The 23,690-nt window shown below is 41.0% G+C and overlaps 1 protein-coding gene across 3 annotated transcripts in view; it reads left to right on the forward strand.

Moving 5' to 3' along the window:
• DLGAP2 (DLG associated protein 2) overlaps positions 1-23,690 on the forward strand; it is a 532,593-nt gene that overhangs the window by 109,285 nt on the left and 399,618 nt on the right. The gene's annotated exons all lie outside the window — the stretch shown is intronic.

The raw sequence follows: 23,690 nt of genomic DNA on the forward strand, positions 1-23,690 counted from the left end.
GTAAACAGAATGAGGGTAAGCTGGCAATGGAACCCGAAATGGCATGTCTTTTGGCCGAATTGCACATCTCTAGTTCTTACCAGGTTCACTTCCACATTCTCTATCCCATTTTTCATGATCTCTGATGAGCTTGTTGAATGTCACTCAGTAAACTGAAGTTGTCAAGCAGGTGTCTTATTTCTGAGTCTTTTTGGAATGTTTTTATTGGATCATATCAGAGAAAATATAACTATCTTTGTATTTTCCACTTGAGTATGAGAGTCTGAGCGAGTATTTAGAGTTGGAAGGCCAAGCCAGTTTCATTTAATGATTTGAGGAAACACATGTACAGTGGCATCCAGCTAAACTGTGTGTTTCACTGTCATATCCTTCATTCAGTTCACACATTCCAAAATGTATGGATTCTTTGCACTATAGGAATGGTGTGCTTCCTGATTTCCTGGTTATCTTTAAGATTATCTAATTATGATCTCATAGTCCTCATCTACACTGCCATATAATGCAATTTGAAACTATTATATGGCAATGTAGATGGGGCCAGAGTTGTACTGTCTCTTCTCCAAACATGTTGAGATCCAGAATTCTGCTTAGCAATATAAACTAACAGTCACTCCCTGCAGGCATGTAGCTAGGGGGAGGGGCTTGGGGGGCTTCAGCCCCCCCCCCCCCGAAATTCTCATGGTGGTCCGCGAGAAGGCCTTACTGGTACATTATTTAAACTGTTATGTTTATTCATATCATGATCTGATCACCATGCTCAATATATCCCATATGCATGGGGGTATTGGGGTAACAATACAAAAGGTTTGCTAGGGTAGACCCTCTTTCACTCAAACTCAGCCCTCCCCCGAACCAAACTCAGCCCCCCCCCCCCCCGAAACAAAATCCTGGCTATGGGCCTGAATCCCTGGTAGATGAAGCAAAAGTGATTCCTCCAGAATATCTTGCCTTGGATTATTATCAACAATGTGAAATAACTGCAGCTTGTTCTCTTTAAAAAGTATGGCCCACTATCTACCTTTATTGGCCAACCAAAAAGCATAAAATACATCATGCAGGCTTCAAAGGCTCCACTGGTTTTTTTGACCAGATAAAAGATGTTTAAAAGCCATAGAGGAAAAGAAGACAGACAAATTTGAGTCACAGGCCTGCCTTTTGTATCAGATGTTTCTTCTGTAGTTTATATTGCAATGCAGGCAATGTCCACCCCCCTTTTATTTAGCAGCGTGGGGGCTGAGACAAAGGGTAGTAAAATTTTTAACTCCATGAGAAGCAATAAAATGATTTTTCTTTGAATCTAAGTTGTCTCTGTCTTTCACTTTGAAGTATTTTATTGCTGCTCATAGAGCTTGAAATTAACTGTACTTAAGTCCCCACATGACCAGAAAGGAAGGCAGCCTCTACCTGCATTGAGATGCCCCCAGAACAACAAAGGAAACAATGTATTGTCAAAGGCGTTCATGGCTGGAATCACTGGGTTGTTGTAGGTTTTTTCGGGCTATATGGCCATGGTCTAGAGGCATTCTCTCCTGACATTTCACCTATGGCAAAATCTATGGCAAGCATCCTCAGAGATAGTGAGGTCTGTTGGAACTAGGAAAAAGGGTTTATATATCTGCTGGAGCTAGGTGTGAATGTTTCAAGTGACCACCTTCATTAGCATATAATGGCCTGACAGTGCCTAGAGCAAACTTATGTTGAGAGGTGATTAGATGTCCTTGTTTGTTTCCTCTCTGTTGTTGTGCTGTTGTAATTTTAGAGTTTTTTAAATACTGGTAGCCAGATTTTGTTCATTTTCATGGTTTCCTCCTTTGGGCTCCTTTGGGAGTATCCACTGGCTCTACAGGCCAATGGATACTCCACCTCAGACATCAGAAGAGCTGCAAGACCGAGAACAAGCCACGAGAATAAAGACGAAGATCCACCCAGAGGAAAAGTGTTCTTGCCATACATCAAGGGAACCACTGACTGCAGAGGGAAGCTGATGAGGAAACACAACATACAAACTATCTACAGACCCAGCAAGAAAATCCAGCAAATGCTACGTTCAGCAAAGGACAAGAGGAATCTTCTCACTTCTGCAGGAGTCTACCGTGTACCATGCAGCTGTGGACAAGACTACATAGGGACCACCAAACGCAGCATTACCCAAACACGAATCAAGGAACATGAAAGGCACTGCAGACTACTTCAACCAGAGAAATCAGCCATAGCAGAGCACCTGATGAACCAACCTGGACACAGCATTTTATTTGAGAACACAGAAATGGTGGACCACTCTCACAACCACCATGTTAGACTACACAGAGAAGCCATTGAAATACACAAGCATGTGGACAATTTCAACAGAAAGGAGGAAACCATAAAAATGAACCAAATTTGGCTACCAGTATTAAAAAAAACTCTAAAATTACAACAGCACAACAACAGGGTGCAGTAGGTGAGACTTTTTTGGGGGAATCAGACCCAGTTCAGAGATGAGATTGGAAAGGAATTGATATGACTCAAAAGGAACCAGATGTTTAATGAGAAATGGGAAATTTGTATACCCACTATATAGTCAATGTTAGATCACATTTCTGGATTTCGAGTTAATCTGTTTTTACATGTGCTCTACTGTAATGAGGATTTTGATAGGCACCATATGTATAATATTCTCATATTCTCACCTGCCCTTAATCTTTTCATTGGAAACAAATGCAAAGTATTAGCTCTTTTAAAGAATTAAAAAGTAGACTGGTCAAACTATTGACATACCAACCATGTTGTTCTTAGTTGTGGGCAGATTTACATTGTGGCATTTTGTGAAAGTGAAGAGCTAAACTACTGAGAGAAGCAAAGCTGTTTCTTGGTCATAGTGTTGAAAGACAGAGAAGCCATTGCCTGCCTCTTAAAAGCACATCCCTTGAAATTGATAAAATTGACTCATCTTCTGAAACTCTCCATGTATTAGCTGACTTAGGCCCCTTCTACACTGTCCTTATTTCCAAGGATCTGATCTCAAGTTGTCTGCTTTGAACTGGACAAACAGGTAATCTGGAATCAGATCCTGGAATATAAGGACAGTGTAGAAGGGGCCTTGCAGCCATGTCACATGGCCACTGGAGTTGCTCCATGTCATTGGGGGGGGGGGGCATGGGGAACCCTTTCCCAGCTGATCCCATGGGGGAAGCATTGATCACACGGCTTCCCCCCATTGCTTCTAATGGCAACACAGGAAGCTTCCCATGTTGCTACAGTGGTGGCATGCAGTGGCTCTGCCCTCCTTCACCCATAGACCCACAACAGTATCGTTTCGTGGGAGCCAGCAGGCTCCAATGGTGACCTGGACTAAACTGCAGCATGCCACCGAATTTAGTCTTTTGTGATGACTAAACTCTCTAGAGATGGAGAGCTCATCACTCTGCAAGGCAGCATATTCCTTTGTCAAACAACTCTTACCATCAGCAATTTCTTCCTAAGGTTTAGGTGGAATCTCTTTTCCTGCAATGTGCAGCCATTGTGCCATGTCATCTCCAGAGCAGCAGAAAACAACCCTCCCCCTCCTCAATGTGACATCCTTTCAGATATTTAAACATGGGCTATTATGGCTCCTCTTACCTTTGTTTTCTTGGCCTTTTGGCTAAGATCAAGTGTAGTGTACCTTTGTTTTCTCCATACCCAGCTCCCTAAGTCATTCTTCCTAGTGTATTATTTCTACACCTTTTCCCATTTGATCACTCTCCTATGGACATGTTACAGCTTCCTCAGCTTTAAAAGGTAACAAGGAAAATTCATGCAGTTTAAGGCTACTGATGGCTACTTGCCAGGGTGGTTATGTATTTTATTTCCAATAGCAAGGGCCTCTTTAACACTGAGACCTGGTGTTTACCATGGTGTTTATGTCCTGCTTATAGACTTCCCATGATGCATCTTATTTGCCAAAGTGGACATTGAATGCTGGACTAAATAAGCCTTTGGTCTAAATCAGCATGGCTCTTTTTTACCTTCTGGTCCCTTTCTTCTTTTCCGGGGAGATTTGATCCTATCAAAATGGTGAAAAGCGGGCAAGCAATGTTTGACCCAGCATTGGGTACTTTTTTAAAATCAGGTTTCAGTTCTGTTACCAGCATGCAAAGTCAGCTCTAATGTGTCGGACAGGTCCACTGGAGTGATAGAAGTCTTGTTAACATAATTACACAGTTTTTGCTAACGTAATTACACAGCCTTTGCTAGGTCAGCACTCACAGCTTCCTTTGTAGATCTGACCCTGCCATTTTCTACTCAATTGCCTTGTATTCCTCTAAATTACTGATACCTCTTTTGTCAGTACTGCTCTCTGTATGCCAGAAAGTATCTTCAGTATCTTCCTTACTGGTTTATCCTCCACACCCCCACCTCACCCTGATAGTTCACCCCACTTCCTTACCAGTTATTGCTAAGAATTCCCTTGCTTCTTCATCTGCCTGCATTAATATATTTCAGAAGAGACTTTAAAACCCCATTTTCCCTTGTCTCAGCATTTTCTTATGAAAAGGCACCGAGGAGCCAGATATTGACTTACCACTTCAATGGTAATATTAAATCCGGACTTGGGGGAAGCTTAGGGAAATATTGGCAGCAGAAGAATGAATTAAGTGCTACTGACCCTATTTAGAACCTGGAAACTTAAAAGAAGGCATTTTATTTGAAGAAGGAAAAGAGCAAGAAAGCACGCATGCACCCAAGACATGGGAAGTGGGTGTTTTTGGTTTGCACTATCATCATAGTGCAGATTGCAGCTGCCACATATGTAGCCTTCTGCTGACACTGTGGTCGCGCCTTTGTGTGTGTCTCCTAACTGTAAACTTTGTGATTCCCACCCATTTGTTCTTTTGGGTACCACTCTGAGCATAAATGCACCCACACAATATCTCCAATGGTGGACTACCAAAAGGCTCCTTACTTCCTTTCACCAAGAACCCATTTTGTCCTCGATCTCTGAAGCCAAGAAAGAACAGTGGATAAAGCTGATGACACAAGTCTACATGGGCAGGAGCAGCCGGAAGGCTTGGAGGCTGCAAAGACGGTTGAGCAGTGACCCCTCACAAACTAATACCCATGCCAACATAAAGGCAGATCAGATAGCACACCAGCTCTTGAAGAATGGGAAACCCAACCTTGCCACCAAAGAAGGAAAGAAACCAATAATCAGACAACCAAATAGCAAGAACAACAACCTCCATGAACCTTTTACATCTACTGAATTGGACATGGCTCTCAATAAATGTAAAAATGGCAAAGCAGCTAGCCTGGATGACCTACGGATGGAACAAATCAAGAACTTTGGTCCAAATCAAGGTGCTGGCTGCTGGAGCTGATGAACAACTGCACTACGTCCTGTCAGATCCCCAAAATCTGGAGGAAAGCAAGAGTCATAGCCATCTTGAAGCCAGGCAAAGACCGTAATGATCCAAAGAGCTATAGACCAGTCTCCTTCTTGTGCCACCTTTACAAAGTTCTGGAGAGACTTATTTTGCATAGAATTATGGAAAAAACAGACCCATGTCTGATTCCACAGCAAGCTGGCTTCAGGAAGGGCAAAAGCTGCACATCGCAAGTGTTGAACCTGACACAGCACATAGAAGATGGCTTTGAAAGGTAGCAGATCACAGGAGTTGTTTCCATAGACCTGTTAGCGGCTTATGATACTGTAAACCACCACCTCCTCCTGAGAAAAATGTATAATATCACAAAGGACTACCACCTCACCTGCCTCATAGGAAATCTGCTACAAAACAGGAGCTTCTTTGTTGAGTTCCAGGGCCAGAGAAGAAGATGGCAGAAACAGAAAAATGGCCTGCCTCAGGGGAGCGTGCTTGCTCTATCAATGTTCAACATTTACACAAATGACCAGCCATTGCCAGAAGGGACAGAGAGTTTCATCTATGCTGACGATCGTGCCATTACCGCTCAAGCAGGGAGCTTTGAGATGGTAGAACAGAAGCTCTCCGAAGTTCTAGGTGCTCTTACTACCTATTACAAGGAAAACCGACTGATCCCTAATCCATCTAAAACACAGACATGTGCTTTTCACCTTAAGAACAGACAAGCATCTCGAGCTCTGAGGATCACCTGGGAAGGAATCCCACTGGAGCATTGCAGCGCACCCAAATACCTGGGAATCACCCTGGACCGTGCTCTGACCTACAAGAAGCACTGCCTGAATATCAAGCAAAAAGTGGGTGCTAGAAACAATATCATACAAAAGCTGACTGGCACAACCTGGGGATCACAACCAGACACAGTGAAGACATCTGCCCTTGCACTATGCTACACTGCTGCTGAGTATGCATGCCTAGTATGGAACACATCTCACCACGCTAAACAGTGGATGTGGCTCTTAATGAGACATGCCGCATTATCATGGGGTGTCTGCACCCTACACCATTGGAGAAATTACATTGTTTAGCTGGTATTGTACCACCTGACATCCGCTGGGGAGTAGCAACCAATAGTGAAAGGACCAAGGCAGTGACATCTCCGGCCCACCCCCTGTTTGAGTATCAGCCAGCACACCAAGGACTTAAATCAAGAAATAGTTTTCTAAGATCTACAGAGACACTTGCTGAAACACCTCAGCAATCGAGAGTCCAAAAATGGCAGGCTAAATCCCAGAACCTCAATCAATGGCTGATACCAAATGAGAGACTCCCTCCTGAGCACACAGAAAACTGGGCGACTTGGAAGGCGCTGAACAGATTATGCTCTGGCACCATGAGATGCAGAGCCAACTTTAAGAAATGGGGCTTCAAAGTGGAATCCATGACATGCGAGTGTGGAGAAGAGCAAACCACAGACCACCTGCTGCAATGCAACCTGAGCCCTGCTACATGCAGAATGGAGGACCTTCTTGCAGCAACACCAGAGGCACTCCAAGTGTCCAGATACTGGTCAAAGAACATTTAATCAACTACCAAGTTTGCAAACTTTGTGTTTTGTTTGTTTGTTTGTTTTTAATGCAGTACAACTGTTTGGTTCGCTCCTGACATGATAAATAAAATATCAAGATCTCATATTGGCTCTTCTATAGCAGTACTTCCCAACCTGTGGTCCACCAGAACTAAAATATGGTCCGCAGCCTCACCATTACTACACCATTGCAATGAGAGCAACTGGTCTCACAAAACCTTTTTATAGTGCCGAGGCTTATTAAATATGGTTTTCTCAGGGTGAGCAGATGACAACTACTGGATGGCATATGGCCTGTATCTGAAACTATAGCTAATGTGGTCTATCCAGTGCAATTTTCTGAGTCAGCACCCCAAATAACCAAACCAAATCTAAAGTTGACCAAAACCCTCTTGGTACTAATGTAACCCTTTTGGTACTAATGTTGGAGAGTGGTCCCTGGTCAAGTGGTCCCTGGTCAAAAAAAGGTTGGGAGCTACTGTTCTATAGCTATCTGTTGGTAAGAGACACAAAGCTACTATAATACAGTTTGATAAACTACATTTCCTTCTTTCAGCCCATTTGATGCTTTCCAGCATCTTAGTTTCAATTAAATGGACCTTTTTCATTCTCTGCTCTTCTCGAGGTGCCCTTCAATAGCATACCTGTAAAATCCCAGAATTGCTCCTAGCTAAAACTCACTGCTTTTCAAAGCACTCAGACAATCCTGCAGTCATTTTAACATGCCTTGCTTCACTCTCTCAGTCTGTAAATTGGAGACAATGAAGTGTAGCTCCTTTTGGGTATGATATTTTGAAAACTACATGAGGATGGGGAATGCAGTGACGGAGTTGGAATCTTTGCTGTGATTAGAGCACAGCAAAGAAAGGTCCATGGAAATAATTTTAATATAAGATAATTTTTAATATAAGATAATTTTAAAATAAAAATATATTCAAAATAAACATTTTGTAGAGAGAGGAGAGTTTATGTGATTGAATCATCATATGTAAAGGAATATGATGAAAGTTGATCCTTGCTTTATGTATTGTTCTTTAGGATTAAGGGGGAATGATGCAGGGTTACACTAAATCAACATAATGGCAAAGAAAATACTGGCAGTGAAAGAAAGCAATAGTAAGATTCGTAGTGGCAAAGAGCCAGTCAAGCAGTTACTTACAATTGCAATTTACGTCCTTGCTAAGTGAATGAATGCAGTGCAGTCATAGGTAAGAAAACTGATCCCTGTGACGATAAGGAGAAATAATGAAATAAATACTTATGACCTCAAAGTCTCCAAATCTGCATTTTTATGCTTGTGAGTTATGGACAGTTTATCTATCCATACTCTTTGGCTCCACTGATATCATTCAAGCAAGACCATATGTGTGAAAGTCCCATAATTCCTGCACCACTGTAAGCTTTGGACATTCACACTCCACTGCAAATATTTCATGTTCGGCACTGAGCATGAAACACTTCCAGGATTTCAGATTGTACATTTGACAGGAGCTGGGAGCTGTTCATCTCTTGAGTGCTGAAATTTGCATCTAATGAGGTGTTTATATGGTAAATTTTCTAATGCTAGTCTTTTGGCTTTAAATAGGCTTGTGAAATAAGCACACAGGTAACTGGGCCTCTCTTCCCCCTCTCTTTTGCAGAAAAAAAAGCTTAATTTGAAAATAAGTGACTTAAAATCAAAGGCCTTCCCTCACATTTAAAATTTAGTGCCTGTGTTTGAATATTTTGAGGCATTTGGCGGATGGCAGTGCTTTTCAAACCAAAGCGTTTCATTTTAAGCTTTGTGAGTGTAGGCTGTAACCATAGTGATTCCTGCATATATAAGCTTTGCCGATGTACTTCAGCTCTTGCATGCAACATGCTTCTCCGTAAGCTGGAGCTGGCTTTCTTTTCGATGAGTGCTTTTTGGCAATCTTTGCAAAAAATCGATGGTGAATCTATCTGGAAAAAAAATTCCTTTCCCAAAGGCAGTGGAATCATAGGCATTGTGGTGATTTTTCCACTTTGTTAGGCCCATTGGCCTTTTTGACTATTCTGTACTATCCAAGGGGCCAAAGGCTGCTGCGCATGCATGGAAACCAGTGGCGCTATGGCTGTGAATAGAAAGTCTTGTAATGAATCAGGGGCACTTCTGTAGCGCACAGAGGCCAGAACGAAAGGGATAGCATTTATCACAAAATAGCTTTTGTGTGAATATGTCATGTATTTTCTATTTGAATTTGCCAAGCTCTGTTACAGCACCTGCTCATAAGGCTATAACAAGAACTTTCATGTTGTGGTCTTTGCAGTGGGAGTCATATTCTGGCTCTCTGTCACATCTGCCATTAGCCCTTGCTTTGCACAAGTCGATGCCTGCGGCTGCTGTGACAAAAGAGTGGTAAAGGGCCATTACCTTTTGAAAGGGATCTGATAAAAAGGGTATAATTTCAAAGGGCTGCCCTGCTTCTCAAGCCTGTGTTATGACTTGGGAGAGAGCTTTCTGAAAACGTGAAAACATTTCATACACTGGTTGAAACTGCCACTTAAAAGAGGAGCATTTCGCCGTCAAATGTTTTCATTAGTATGCTATTTATTTTTCTTTCAAAGCTACAACAATGGGATAAATTAATCACAGCTTTCCCAGCTTTTGTTGACTGTTGCTTCCAGTAAATTTTTCAAATAGCACATATGGGCATTTAAATATAGTTCTCTTTGTTTCCTAGGACAGCAGAAGGTGAGGCCACAAGATGCTGACTCTTTTAGTCTTCCATTGCAAAAATTGGCAACAGTTGGCTCTTATGTGAAGCTTTTCACCTGAGACGCAGAGTTTGCTTGAGTACATTCAGAAACAAAACCAGAATAAACGTGGGTTTTTACAGAAAACACACACACACAACCCACACTTCTCATTTAATCCCGTAGAGCATGCTTGATTCTATTACATGCTGCCGTTGTTATGTTGTGCTGAAGAATATAACTAACATGCTACACAGAATACCTTTAATTCATTAGAACACAGGGAGAAGGTGTTTTGTCCTATGGTATTTACTTCCATGCTGTTTGGGCTTTTGCCAAATGACTGGAATGGTAAAAAAAAACATGTTTGAAGATATTTTAGTTTTATAGCAGAAGCTGGATGCAAAGATTGACAGGCAGTGCAGCTATCTGTAATGAGACAAGGAGTCCTTTTATTTTATTTTTACATAAAGGGTGCTATGAACTTGCATTTCAGAAGTTATGTAACAGATGGGAATGAAGCTGCTTTGCCTTGCATTCTACTTGCGACGTGCCCAGTGTAACCGAAAGTGCCCATTCTTGGAAATGGCACATAGAGTTATTCCATACCCCAATCTGCAAAATTACGCCCCCCCCCCTACCAAAAAAACACCCCTCATCACATCCCAGGGCCCTACCACACAGCCATATAACCCAAAATATCAAGACAGAAATTTAATTATTTATTTATTTAAAACATTTCTATTCTTCCCTTCTCACCTCGAAGGGGACTCAGGACGGATCACAGCATATATACGGCAAACATTCAATGCCAGCATGAGAATTCATTATATGCATACATAAAAATTAAAAACATTTATCTCAGCATTAAAATACACTGTTTAAATCCGTCCCGATAATCCGCATCAAATCTAATTGGCCTGGTAAGGTTTTCTATCGCTTCTTTATTGCACTGTGCCGAAAGCTTGGTCCCACAGCCAAGTTTTTACCATCCTTCTGAAGGACAGGAGGGAGGGTGCCGATCTGATCTCACTAGGAAGGGAGTTCCATAGTTGGGGGGCAATCACCGAGAAGGCCCTCTCTCTCGTCCCCACCAATCGCACCTGTGACAATGGTGGGACAGAGAGCAGGGCCTCCTCAGAGGATCTTAATCTCTGTGATGGTTCATAGGGGGAGATGCGTTCAGACTGGTAAATTGGGCATGGACCATTTAAGGATTTATAGGCCAAAGCCAGCATTTTGAATTGTGCCTGGTAGCAAACTGGCAGCCAGTGGAGCTGGCGTAACATGGGAGTTGTATGCTCCCTGTATGCCGCCCCAGTTAGTAACCTGGCTGCCTCTCGTTGGACTATTTGAAGCTTCCAAGCAGTCTTCAAAGGCAAACCCACTGAGAGAGTGTTACAGTAGTCTATCCTGGATGTAACGAGAGCATGGACCACTGTGACTCAAGTCTGGCTTCCCAAGTTACAGGCACAGCTGGCGCACAAGTTTTAATTGTGCGAAAGCTCCCCGGGCCACTGCCATAAACTGGGATTCTAGGCTCGGTGATGAGTCCAGGAGAACTCCCAAGCTGCGAACGTGCACCTTCAAAGGGAGTGCAACCCCGTCCAGCACAGGTTGTGACCCTATACCCTGTTTGGCCTTGCAACTGACCAGGAGGACCTCTGTCTTGTCTGGATTCAACTTCAATTTGCTCGCCCTCATCCAGACCGTCATAGTGGTCAGGCACCGGTTCAGGACTGGTGGAAAATCCCACAATATCTGTTTTGAACAGGGTTAAATAAATCCACACTGCCATATATTCCAGTTCAAAGCAGATAATGTGTGATTTTATTAAGCTGCGTGGAAGGGGCCTCAGATAATCCAGTTCAAATCAGATATTGTGGATTATCTGCTCTATGTAAGGACCCTCAGTGCTATGGAATCCTTGGCAAGGCACCGGTACTCTTGGGCAAAGGAGGCTTAAGACAGTGCCAAACTTTATTTAGCTCCCAGGATTCCATACCATTGAGCCACGGCAGTTAAAGTGGTGTCGAACTGTATTAATTCTACTGTGTAGATCAGGCATGGGCAAACTTTGGCTCTTCAGGTGTTTTGGACTTCAACTTCCTGAAATCCCAGCAAGTTTACTGGCTGTTAGGAATTGTGAGATTTGAAATCCAAAACACCTGGAGGGCTGAAGTTTGTCCATGCCTGATGTACTTGCACCCATCCTCATATCTCAGGTTGCAGACACACGGGCGAAGGCTGACTTCTTCCACATCTGCCCCAGCTAGTAAATTGGCTGTGGGAGTATGTGACCAGACTGTAGATGTAGTGTCCTGTAAGTGAGGAGTGCGAGGATGGGAAAGAGAGAGAAGTTACACTTGGTAATGACCATCCATTTATCATTGCACAAATGCTCAACTTTTGTTAACACTGGTGTACTGAGTGCCATATTTCAGTTACTTTTCAATGTTTGTATTTTTATGCACTTTGATTTATGTCATCTGCCAAGAAAGTAACAAAACAGTAATGAATAGCATGAGTTATTTTCTTAAACCTTTCCATGAGTAGTGAGAATGAACTACTTTTTAAACAGTGCAGTGAATAACACTGGCTCTTTAAAAGACATTTTCCCTTTAAATTCTGTGCTTAATGTATTCTAGAGAGTGTGGTTGCTGTTATCTAATGCTCAGTGGCAAGGGTTGTGTGCTATTCTCACTTGTCTCCATGCAGCTTTGTCCTTTAGCCAGAGCTGTGTGATAGCAGTACATAAGCTGAATGCTTGTTGGATGATAACTTTCAAGCCACCAGCTCATGTTGTGAGAGTTATTTGCAGCTGCAAGTTTTAAAAACAGATACATCATTGTTCATTCCATAGGGCTGAAGTCTGATGACCATCCATTTATCATTTGCAGCAATGCAATGTGTTGGGCCTTAGGAAGACAGAAAGTAGTATTCAGGATCTTTAGGTAGTTGTGTGGCTCATAGTTTGATGATTTTGAACAGCTCTTGTTGACAAATAATGCATTGCTTCACCCTGCCCAATATACGGTTGATAATAAAGGTCTTGGCCTTCACTGGACAAAGCCCACTCAAATTCCTCAGTGAAGATTTTGTTTCATTGCTGCTTATAGCCATGAGGAAATTGTGTGTGTCTGCCAGATTGCTGTGTCTGCTACATTATTCTCTTTGTGTGTCTTATTTCTGGGGTTGTAAATTACAAAACCAACAGTTATGAAGCAATGTATTGTTTAAGGCTTTCATGGCCAGAATCACTAGGTTGTTGTAGGTTTTTCGGGCTGTATGGCCATGTTCTAGAAGCATTATCTCCTGACATTTCGCCTGCACCTATGGCAGGCATCCTCAGAGGTTGTGAGGTCAGGAGAGAATGCTTCTGGAAAATGGCCATATAGCCTGAAAAACCTACAACAACCCAGTTATGAAGCAATGTAAGGTTTTCACCCTGGCATTTAATAGGCTGATGCAGCTTTATTTTGAATTGGAGGATGGTCATATTTTATATTTTGTGCCCAGTGTGCAGCGAGTGTTGGTTTCGGTTTTAGATGTAGCCATTTCACTATTGCAGTACACTGCTAAAGTTTGCTCTCTTGAATATGTGTATATATACACTGTAAAATTAATGAGCTTTGAAACCACTTTAACTGGGATCCTAGTTTGGTGAAGCACTAGCACCCTTTAGCAGGGAAGTCCAAAACACCTGGAGGGCTGAAGTTTGTCCATGCCTGCTATAGACCTTGGAACACTACAATTCATATGATTCCATAGCATTAGGCAATGGGACATAAATTAGTGTCAAACTGCATTATGCAGTGTAGATGTACTCAGTATCTCCCCCCATTGTAACAAACAGTAGAACATGCAAATACTACACTTCGAACCATTGCAGTCGAGCAGTATCATACTGCATTAATTCAGCAGTGTAGATGTCTCCAGAGAGTGGTGACGCCTCACCAACCTCCAAATCTCTGAATTTTATAGCATTGATCCATGTCAATTAAAGTGGTATCGATCCACATTAATTCTAATGTGTAGATGCACCCAGAAACTTGAACTCTGTGAATTATTTCCAAGCAAAGGAAACACATTCACTCCTATAGAAGGTTGAATCAATACATAGGTAATCCCATTAATTCAATGCCCCCCTCCGCCCAATCTGGCCAAAGGATGGTATCCATTACAAGTGTCTTCCCCCAACAGAAGGGGATAGATGAGCAGAACCGGACCTTCTTGTTCTACCTGCTTTCCAAAATCCCTTCCAATGGGTTGTGGATACACTGGAGCAGACTCAGGACAGTTCAAGGAAGGGCTAAAGAGAGAAAGAGAAGATTTGGCAGTTAGCTGTCACCCAGAGATCTCTAATTACTTTTATGCATTTTTATTTTAATATGCATGCAAAGGTTGGTGGAGAATTCCCATCAGATTTAGTCACTTTCTATTCTGTGAACATTGATTCTTCTTTTATTTTTGCCCATTGATTCTTATGGAGCGTGAAATTGAAGTGCCTGCTTCCATTTTCCTTCCTTTTGTGTTCAATATTGTTGCGTATAGGAGAACAGTAACTTTCTTTTTATTTCAAATTGTTCTATATTTTATTGTCTTCAGAAACCATCCATTTTTATATTTATATTATCAACAAGCCACTAGTCACTGCAGGTAGTTGTTAATTTTTCGATTTTTAATAGGGGAGGAGGTGGAGGGTAGAAAGCAAAAGAATCTCAGATTGCTTTTGTAGATATGAGCAACTTGTATCTGCCACAGCATGAACATTGGGGAAATATATAAACAACTGGAGTAATGAAGACTAGATGCATGGAAGTTGTACCTGAATGCTTCCCCTAATTTGGAAAAAATGTTTTAATGCTATTTTGAGTTTTTGACTTGAGTTTTTAAATTGAAATTTTGTTTAATTCTTGTTATGTTTGTGTGAATGTTTTTTAAAACATTATATAGTAAACATTATATAGTATGACCCTTGTATCTTCACAACCAGTATCCAAATTTTCATTTATCCATGTCTGACAAAATATGTCCTCTCTAGCCATTTACTAGTTCTCCCAGTATGTTTCTATGGCACAGCATTCCAAACATTTCATGTTAGTAACATACTTTTTAGACATGCATCATTTTGCGACACAGTAATTCAGTTTTACTAACAAACCAGAAGTTAAACCAACCCATTATAAGAGATACAGACAAATACACAATTGTAATAGCAAAATGTGTGGGGACACAATACATCTCACAAAAACCTTTCATTTTTAGTTTTAAAATATATGATTTATTGCTTACTACACACAGACACCAAGGTTTCTCATTACACTTGTGCAACATTGCAGCTGACACACTAATGTGTCATGGCACACGGTTTGGAAAGTTCTGTTCTATGGTATTCTTTGGCTGGAGATTCTTCATTTCAATGGGGATCATTATAATATATGGTTTTATGTATCCAGTGAAGTCAAGAAATGTATCCCCAACAGATACAGGGTTATACTGTGTGCCATTTTGGATCCTAGAAAAAAAGGCTGGTATATCAAAAAATAAACTTTTGGGTTTTTTTTTTTGTCTGTTTAGTACATAGATAACATTGCATTCATATAAAATTGGTCCAAATTAGAAGCAGTAATGGAAGCGATGGAGATGATAGTATGGTGATGATTATTCCGACAGTACTGAATTCATTTGTGTATTAATGTAGATATAAGATCTTGGAAGAACCTGTCAGTACTATTTTGTGTACGTGTAGAAATTTCTCTCACAATTGGCTATCAAAAAGCTGTTGATATATTTTTAGTATTTACCTGCAATTCAGCTAGGAAGCTGGTGAAAAGGATTGACTGGTCTGACTTTCAACAGTTTTGTCAAAAAGGAAAAGTTAAGATGACTCAGTATGTCTGTGGACATTTTCCGGAGTCTGTATAGGATAAATGTGTTTGTTTTCCTATTGTCATTAAAAGATTGTGCCTTCATGGTGTTTCTGATTTAGGACAACTCTAAGGGGAACCTATCATGGGGTTTTCTGGGGTTCAGATTGTGTGACTTGTACCAGATCATCCCGTGTGTTTCCATGGTCAAACAAGGAACTGAACCCTGGTTTCCAGAACCATAGTCTAATGGTCAAACCACTACACTATGCTGGCTCTCATAATTGTAATTTGACATCACAAATTGTTTGAGTGTGTGGACAAGATATCTATTTTATGTTCTTGATTTTACTGGTTACTGGTGGCTTCCATGCTAGTGAAGTAACAGCTCTACAGTGGCCTTTAACCTGAACTTTAGGGCCTAACCAAGTTGCTGAGCCTATTTTGTGTATACATTTCAGTAAATTGGATCACTCCTTTAAGTCTGGACCAAAACTTAGAAACTTACTGACATCAAATCCACTAGCCAGTACAACTTCAACTACATTGCAGCCTTGTAAATGCAATTGAGGGCATGAAAGGGGAGCTACTAAATGGACAAACGGAAACACCAAGATTTCTGATTATCTATATTCACCTTAACATGGTGATTGGTCATCCACAGACAGTTAATAATGGACTTCTAAGAGGCATCAATTAAATCTGGATGTGATCTGAATAAATACACGACTGAAAACCCAATTCTGAAATATGAAAATCAAGGAACACATGTAATAAGAAAGAGAGGTGATTCTCAAACAATGCTGATCAGTGAAAACTTGGTTCCAGCAAGTGATTTATTATTTTGTTAACATTTTGTTCTAGGACAAGGGATGCGATTTGCCCACATGTCTGTATTTTGTTGCATAATAGTCGCACCCCCCCCCCACACACACACACTTTTGGTCCTCGTTTTGGTATTTTAGGATTCTTCACATCATAGTTGTACTCTTAATTCATGGGTGTGACTGTTATGCAAGGGGCAACACCTACCGCATTGCCTCTGTCCTCCGAGTTATGGAGAGAATGAAGGAAACTGTCTTCAGAGTTTAAGTCATTACTAGTTACTACTTGTAAATAGATTTTATCTAATTGCTGTATAAATATTGAGAGACAATGGTTTATGGAGAAAAAAAGGGAAAGCATGCATGATTCACCTCAAACTTAGTGGGTTATAATTACTGTCCAGGGAATGCCTGCACAAATAAATGTTGCATGATAACCACATATCCGAATGATTGTAAAGTGTAGTATGGGTTTTGAGTCTTGAAGTACACATGGGATGATGGGAGGGTATTCCAAAGAGTGGGTGCAGCTACTGCAAAGACCTGCCTTCTTAATGTTAGACAATGGCATTATGTTCGTTGCAGAACAGCCAAAAAAAAAAAAAAAGCCTCCCATGAGGGCAGTGGGATTAACTTAGCTTGTATTAGGAAAATTTAGTCATCTATGAGGGGAGTAGTGGAAGGGTTGTATTTTTCAAGCTGGTTTTAAAAAATATTTTCCCTGTCTTTTACGTTTGATTATTAAATATACAAAGGTTCCATGAAAGGACACCCAGCTATGTATTCCCTGTGGTTTGTACACCATAAACACCATAAACACCATAAACACCATAACACAAAGATTCAATGTTGCCTTTAGTACACATTTTCCATTTTTTCGTGCAATATGGGGTGGGGAGTTAGAAGATCATGGATGCATGCACTGATTTGCCCAAAATAGCTGCTCCTAAATATATAATCTTCAACCCAAAATTGAAAATGAGGCATATCTGTGTGAACACTAATCGGTAACTAAGAACGTTTCTGACTCACTGGATGCAAACTGTAGAAAGGAAGAGTTCAGAAATGGTTTACAGAAATATAATGTGGTGATAGGGAGGTTGTTGAATCAGGCCTTTGACTGGGAAGATACAAAAGCCATCTCCATATATATCTGGGGAGTGAGAAGTTGTGGGGTTGGTGAAGTACTCGAAGGCAGAACGTTTTGGTGAATTGCTGTCCTCAATTTTTGAAAGATTAAATATTTATTACTTATTAAACATGATAAACTTTGCCAAATTCCCAACTCATTATTAATGAACAACCCCCCCTCCATTCATACTTGTTTATTAGTAAATGAATTTAATATATACATGAATCATAAATGGTTTAAATGGACTATTGATAATAAAGCAAAAGAAACAGTATTGACAACAATATTTATTTATTTATTTATTGTGTCAGAAGCAAATTGAGGGTACCGTTATAATGTATTTAAGAAAACACAAACAAAGTTAGAAACTTGGCATTATACTAGAATTCCCTTGATCAGAAGATGGCCATTTGGAGTTCCTCTGGTGTCTCTGTGAGAAGACCCTCCATTGCACATGCGGCAGGGCTAAGATGGCATTGTAGTAGGTGGTCTCGCATGTCATGGACCCCACTTTGTGGCCCCATTTTTTAAAGTTAGCTCTGCATCTTGTGGTGCCAGAGCGCAGTCTATTAAGCACCTTCCAAATTGCCCAGTCTTCTGTGTGCCCAGGAGGGGGTTTCCCAACCAGTATCAGCCATAGATCGAGGTTCCGGGTTTTAGCCTGCTGCTTTTGGACTCTTGCTTGCTGAGATGTTTCTTTGAGTATCTCTGTAGATCTTAGAAAGCTGTTTCTTGATTTAAGGCATTGGCTTGTTGGCTGATATGCAAACAGAGGATGGGCTGGAGATGTCCATGTCTTGGTCCTTTCATTACTGGCTGCTACTTCCCGATGGATATCAGGTGGTACAATACTGGCTAAACAGTATAATTTCTCCAGTGGTGTAGGGCATAGACATGCTGTGATTATGCGGCATGTCTCATTAAGAACTACATACACTGTTTTAATGTTGTGAGATGTATTCTACACTGGGCATGTGTATTCAGCAGCAGAGTACAATACTGACTCTAGGACATTTAGGATCCCATTAGATAGGGCTTATTCTCTGTCTGAGGGCGGTGCCGAGATGCAATCAAGATGGAGCCCGCTGGAGTCTATCATATGATTCAGGGCTACTTCTGGTGGGGCTCGGTCCTGAGAATATGGTCAGGGGCACCTCTTAATGTGTATTATGTGATTAGGGATATTTCAGAAATTGTTGAAAGCTGCCCATGATCTACAACTCTGTGGCTGACTTGCAGATTGAAACCCAAATATTACGTTCCCCAAATATGCTGTTACAGCTTTTGATTCCTACCCCACCTCTTCAAAATACATTTTTAATTGAAAAAATGCAATTAGAGATGTGTATTTAAATATGCATTTGGATGCCAACATCTATGTAGATTAACATAGCAACAAAGACACCAACAGCAACTGCAGATCGATGCAGAAATAGGATGGAAACAATTTAGGCGTGATCACATGTGAAAGGGACACAGATCAGACCTGAAACAGATGTGTTCATCTCTAACTGTGACTGAAAGCTTCAGGTGCAGAGAGCTGTCGCCTTTGTGCCTCCCATGACAACCACTGCAGCTAGAAAGAACAATTGCTTGAAAGTTTGAGCAAACCCATCAATCACCCTCTTCTGCCTCAAGCCCTATAAGAGGTCATTGAATTGGCTCTTAACATTCTGTTTGGACACAGGTGGATTGTGGAGTCCGTGGTTGTTTTCTAGACCCCCCAAAGCACACAGTTTCTTTTCAGATTTATCTTATTTAGTATTACCATCAAACTAGTCATGAATGAGTAGAAGTGATGCATAGGTTCAAAAGTAATGTTTAGTCCTACTCTTCTGTGTGGATCATTGTGTCTAGAGGCAGTGAGAGAGTCTTTGACAAGCCTTAAAATGAGCTCTATGAGTGAAACATGTGGTTTGTATGGAAAAGTGCATAGTGTTTTTGGACCCTACACTAGAACCTCACACATTATTGTTAAAATGGCTGTTGTTAATTCTCTTTTCCAATAAGGAGAGTGCAAATGATTTATATTGCAATTGTTAACTTGGCAAAGGATCACTACTTGGTTTGCAGCATAACTGTTACCCGTAATATGTTTTTATTGCTTTGTGGCCTTATTAAATGGTGGAGGAGGAATATCACGTAGTTTAGATGCTGGCTGGTGCAGTGCCTTGTTGCTGCTGACTTCGGATTTTTGTTAAAAGTAATGAAAATTAAAGGGTTAGTTACAAAAATGGGAAAGGCAACTTTAATGGCTGCTACTATTGCACTTCTCCTCAGTCCTCCCAAGGAATCACTGCACTTACTCTGAGCCCGAACCCAGTTACAAATTGTGTAGACAGGGTATTGTTTTTATGATGTTAGTTGATTTTTAAGGTTTTATTATTTGTTGTTATTGATTGTTTTTACTGTGTCTGTTTTATTTGTCATTGTTGAGCTTGTCCCTCTGTAAGCTGCCCCGAGCCCCTTCGGGGAGATGGAGGCGCGGTATAAAAATAAAATAATAATATTAATAATAATAATAATTATTATTATTATTATTATTATGACTTTTAGAGTGATTGGAATTAAACCAGTAATTAAAAAAAAATAACACTTCCAAGCTGAACCTTACATATAGCAGGGATTCTTGCTCACCAAATGTTTTGAGTACCCAATCCAGATCACCTCTCACCTTATTGAGCCATAGTGCTGATGCTAATGTTTGGCTTCAGAAACCTTAGACTTGTGCAATCCCATGTACATTGTCACCTTATCCAAGGGACCCTCATTTGCTAAACTGTGAATGCGTTTCTTCAAACATATGCCATACTGAAGTGTTTGGTATACCTTTTGTGGCTATTTCATGGGAAGGAAGAGGGAAAAGGAGCCTAAGGTGGAGTCTATACTGTGGCTACAGAAATGCTCCGATTTTACCCTGTTTCCTTAGAATTAGATAGAAAAATCTTCCTTAGAATCATGAAAAAGAGAAATAGTTTCATGCACATATTTAAGGAACAAAATTGAGCCCTGAGGGACACTTATAGGTCAGTGGCCAGGGCATCCCCCAGGATCATCTTTGAGTTTGCTCATCTAAGAAAGAATTAAACAATGCCACCAAGTTCCATCCCAAAGATGCAAATCAGAATATTGTGGTTGATGGGATTATAAGCACTAAGAGATCCAGAAGAACCAACAAAGAGACACTCCCTATGGCATAGGTCAGCTACCAAAGTTACCAAAGCAGTCTCTATCCAATATCCAGGCATGAAGTCAGAGTGAAAGAGATATAGATAACCAGTCTCATCTGGAACCCTTGAAAATTGGAAGACACCACATTCTATAGAACCTTACCCCTGAAAGGGATATTGAAGACTGGATGACAGTTTTTCCAGTATGTTAGGGCACAGGGAAACATTTTTTTTCAATGGTGGTCTCAATACATTCTCTTTTAGGCAATTTGGAAATCTGCCTTGCTGTAGGCATTGACCACTTCCTTTCCCCATGTGGCCCATTTGGCCATCATATTTCCAATGATCCTGTTGACAACCTCACGTCAAACAAATGGAAACATGTTGAATAATAACACAAGGTAAAGAGGGGCCAAGGTTCCGACAACATCCAAATCAGATTAGATCCAAATGATTTTATATGCAAAGTTCTGTACAAATTATTCACAGCAGACTGTCAAATTGTTTGCATACTGCTCTTGTGGGACAGGCTATAAAAGGGTCCTGACAACTTGAAACAGCTACACTGAATGGTAATATACAGATTCAGTGGTGGCAAGGAAGAAAGATTTCTTTGCTTCCATCATGACCATAGCAAAAGCTTTCTAATTAACCTTTCCTTAGAATTAGATAGAAACATCTTTCTTAGAATCGGATTAAAAAGAGAAATAGTTTTATGTACATATGTATGTGTCATATAGCATGACTGCCACCAGATACTACTAGGGCTAGACCCACAAGAAAATAAGCTTTTTTGTGTTACGTTGGACTTTCTCTCGATCTCCCACCACCATCACTCTAGTCTCTGTCACACTCTTGCTGGTGGATCGGGGTACTTGCTTGGTTCTGTTTCATGGGATAGGATTGATAGCAGCAATTGCGTCCACTAAAATGATCAAGGGTCTGGAGAACAAGCCCTATGAGGAGCGGCTTAAAGAGCTTGGCATGTTTAGCCTGAAGAAGAGAAGGCCGAGAGGAGACATCATAGCCATGTATAAATATATGAGAGGAAGTCACAGGGAGGATGGAACAAGCTTGTTTTCTGCTGCCCTGGAGATTAGGATGCGGAACAATGGCTTCAAACTACAAGAAAGGAGATTCCTTCTGAACATTAGGAAGAACTTCCTGACTGTGAGAGCCATTCAGCAGTGGAACTCGCTGCCCCGGAGTATGGTGGAGGCTCCTTTTTTGGAAGCTTTTAAACAGAGGCTGGATGGCCATCTGTTGGGGGTGCTTTGAATACAATATTTCTGCTTCTTGGCAGGAGGTTGGACTGGATGGCCCATGAGGTCTCTTCCTATTCTATGATTCTATGATTCTACACCCTAGGTATTTCCCTGTTCCAGAGATCCACTATGTCTTGGGCAAGATCACTTGCCGAGGCAACAGGAGACTGTCCCAAAACCATCAAAAATCCACCTGAATTCATAAACCTACTGGAGTGGATTCTCTTCAGTGGACTCCACCTCTGCAGAGACTCAGTCCCAGTAAGTTTAAATACCATCAGAAAAGGATCTGTCCATAATAGTCACACACGTACAGCCTTTATTGGCATACAACAACCAATCACAACACAGGCATATACAAGAAGAGAAAGTCACAGATAAAAAGGAAATATACTTAAAAGTTATTAATCTAAGAATAAAATTTGCAACAGTTTGACAAAAGAATGCATCAAAGTTATTCAGGAGATATGGAATTTTATAACACCCTTGCCATTGAGAACACTGTGAAAAAATGGAATTCCTGTATTTTATCGCCCTGGTGGTGCAATGGGTTAAATCCTTGTGCCAGCAGGACTGAAGACAGACAGATCAGAGGTTCGAATCCAAGAAGAGAGCAGATGAGCTCCCTCTGTTAGCTCCAGTTCCCCACGTGGGGACATGAAAGAAGCCTCCCACAAGGATGGTAAAACATCAAAACATCCGGCCATCCCCTGAGCAACATCCTTGCAGAGGGCCAGTTCATTCATACCAGAAGCGACTTACAGTTTCTCAAGTCACTCCACACACACACACACACAAATCCATATGTTATATTTGGGGCAAACAAAGAATGGTGAGGTGTTTCAACAGAGACCAAGTCACAAGAACAAACCCCTTTGGAGCATTCTACATTTTTATGTCTCCCATTCAAAAGACCTGATGGCAACACATTACATTTTGCAGTCACCAAAGCTCTCCTCTGTTGGGATTACTCCATGATAATAGGATTATCGAAAGCTTATTCACACAGAGATCACCATCATCCCAGCATGCCTTGAAAAAAATAGCATGTCATATAGCATGACTGTCACCAGATATTACTAGGGTTAGACCCATGGATGAGGTGGAGGACATGAAGACTTGAGTTGCTGCCTGCATATTAGTTGAAGTCAAATAGAACAATAAGCTAAAAGGATTCTTAACACCACAAAACCAACTCATCCAACTCAGAAAAAGGACTGTTAAGCAGTGGATTGGTGGTACACAAATCCATATTCTGTCCCACTCACCCTTCTATTCAAACTGTGAAATGGAGCACCAGTTGATAGAGATGGAATCCTAATAGACCTTCCCAGCTACCAGACTTTTAATGTAAATTTACTGTTCACAGTTGCTTTCTAAGCTTTTGAATCCATCTACTGGCAATTGTGAAACAAAATTAGTGAAACATAAAAAATAAGGGCATGCCTTATCATTAGGGAGAGTTGGGTGATCATTACAAGCAGTAGATATCTATTACATTGCTAATGGCCAATTTTAATTGCCAGGGAGGTGGAGGGGTGCTTTGGAAAGTTCTTCTCCCCTTTGACAATACATAGAATCATAGAGCTGGAAGGGACCACAAGGATCATCCAGTCCAACCCTCTGTCATGCAGAAATACACATGATAAAGACTCCTGAAATATGTTCAACCTATGTCGATTTAAAGACTTCCAAAAAAGGGTGAATCCCACCCTCTAAGTACATTTATAGTAACGAAGTTCTTTCTTATGTTTAGGTGGGATCTCTTTTTTTGTAATCCGAAT

This window comes from Anolis sagrei, chromosome 1 (genome assembly GCF_037176765.1).
Source record: "Anolis sagrei isolate rAnoSag1 chromosome 1, rAnoSag1.mat, whole genome shotgun sequence".
NCBI classification, from domain to species: Eukaryota; Metazoa; Chordata; class Lepidosauria; order Squamata; family Dactyloidae; genus Anolis; species Anolis sagrei.